This window comes from Gavialis gangeticus, unplaced genomic scaffold, assembly GCF_001723915.1.
Source record: "Gavialis gangeticus isolate Ggan-Ray unplaced genomic scaffold, GavGan_comp1, whole genome shotgun sequence".
Lineage (NCBI taxonomy): Eukaryota > Metazoa > Chordata > Crocodylia > Gavialidae > Gavialis > Gavialis gangeticus.
The window spans coordinates 458583-460958 of NW_017729016.1; positions in this window are offsets into that span (position 1 = coordinate 458583).

The window sequence follows — 2376 nt, forward strand, 5'->3', positions numbered from 1 at the left end:
TTGGACCTGCTCGAGATGCATCTGTGGATGCATGACAAGGTGCGGTTGGCCTTCCTGACTGCATCCCCACACTGTCGGCCCATGTTCACCTTGGCATCAATGACGACTCCAAGATCCTTTTCTGCCTCTGCACTGACGAGAAGGGAGTTCCCCAGCCTGTAGGTATGGTGCTGGTTCTTCCTCCCCAGGTGCAGCACCTTGCACTTGTCAGTGTTGGGACAGACAAAGTGATTGCCAGGAGTCTCTAGTCATGGATCCGCATGCCGGTCGGTGGTGGTTGTGCTATGATCACTTCACCCTTGGTATGGGACAGGAGGGGATTCAGCAGCTGCGATTGTGACTGAGCAGTCCTTTTTAGGATCCCCTCTGCTCACCCTGCATGAGGAGGGGGCTAGAAAAGGTGCTCCAAACACAGACTGTCCCACTTTACCTTACCCCATTGGATAGCTGCCCCCAGGAGGATCACTCAATTTGTGGTCGAAACACAAATATGTTCTTTTCATCTTGGAACTTACAAATCTATTAGTCAGGTATCCAGGTTGTAGCCATATTGGTCTAAAGGAAAAAGCAATCAGGACCCGTAGTAGAGATGATATCTTTTATTAGACCACCAAGATTTTTGCCAATTTGCAAATAGATTTTTTTTGTGCAAAAATCTTGTTGGTCTAATAAAAAATATCATCTCTACTACAAGTCCTGACTGCTTCAAACCGTATTAGACTATCTGGACAGTGACAGACCTAAATGTAAATTCTGTCACAGCAGCCAGATTTGTTTCAATGTTTTTAAATGAGCTTTGCCTGCTGTGCATCTGTGAATGGTGCAGCAAAGACGCCACAGTTTGCAGAAAAAAAGAAGGATTCTGAGAAACCAACTAAGATCAAGTGAAGGATGGTTTCAAAAAGCAGAAAACCCCAGCAGGTGTCAGTCTTGTTTAGGGGAACCACTTCTGCTGGAAACGAGCATTAGATTAACCTGACCTCTAGAGGCTTTAAAAAGACAGACATCAGGTCTGTAATACATTTATATTAGGGTTTGTTGTTCATTGTACTAAACGTGCAAGGCAAAATGATATGGCAGTAAACAGAGGCTGTTGATGCCTCTGAAGTGCCAGGAGAGGCTCAAGATTTGTTAGACATTAATCTCCATTCCAGTAGAGGACTATTACACCAGATCAGGGATAATGAAGACTAAATTAAGAACAGTGAAGGAGGCCCACAGGGCTCATACATAAATACTGCATCATAGATCTCTGTAATCTCTAATTTCTTAGATCATATAGCCTGTCTCCTCACTCCATCCTCAGCACGATTCTTACATTATAATCTCCAGTGCTTTGTATTATTTATCATTAAATGATTTGAGAAAAAGGGTCTTCTATCATTTACTCTCAGGAATACTCTTCTGCAGACTAATACGTCTTGTTCTTAGGGCATTCTAGATGATTAGTTTATATTTTACTTAAATCAGTTTCTAAACATAGAAGAATACTTCGTCCCTTATGTAAAAAGAAGGAATAGATTAATGCCAGTTATTTCTCTGTCTTTTTAGTTATTAGTAGGAGCTGGTATTAGGAAAATGTAGTGTGTCCAGTCATTTGAAGAAATTATTCCTACCTGATCTTTTGTTAAATGAGTTTAAAAAACCTTTATTAAATTAGGCTTTATTTTATTATTGTGTTTACCGGTAATTTTTCTTATTGCAAAAGTTTCCCCTGATGAACTGGTATATATTACTATAATATGGCTCTGTACTGCTTCACTTACTCATGTAAATCTTCCTGTTGTCTTAAATTGGACTACTTATGTGAGTAAAGATAATTTGCATAAGAAATAATTGCAAAAAGTAATTGGGGCCCTACTCTCAATTAATCCCCCTTTCAGTGTGAAAAACTGCATAGCACTGTTCAGAGCAGATAACATGGGGCTCATGGAAGTTAAAGAATTGGTAGGCATGAAATGGAAAACCATTGTTATGCCTCCAGTCAGGCCCATTTAAACTGTAGTGGTTTTAACCTTGACCTGAGCTATTCATCCTCTTGTAGGGTAAGAGAGAAGATAGATTTTTGTCTTAATAGCATTTCAATCCTACGCAAAACAGTAGTAGTTAACATGTGAATCTGTGTTGTGGTTCTGTGCTACAAAATGTTACCCTGTTTGACCCAAATGGTAAGTCAAAATTTAGGGTCCTGTAAGTTATTCTTTTCAAGTGGAGACCTTGGTGATTGAGGTTGACATATATGATGCAGTTGTTTATTTCATAGTTTCATAGTTTCTAGGGTCGGAAGGGACCTGAGCAGATCATCTAGTCCGACCCCCTGCCATGGCAGGAAAGAGTACTGGGGTCAAATGACCCCAGCAAGGTGTTCATCTAACC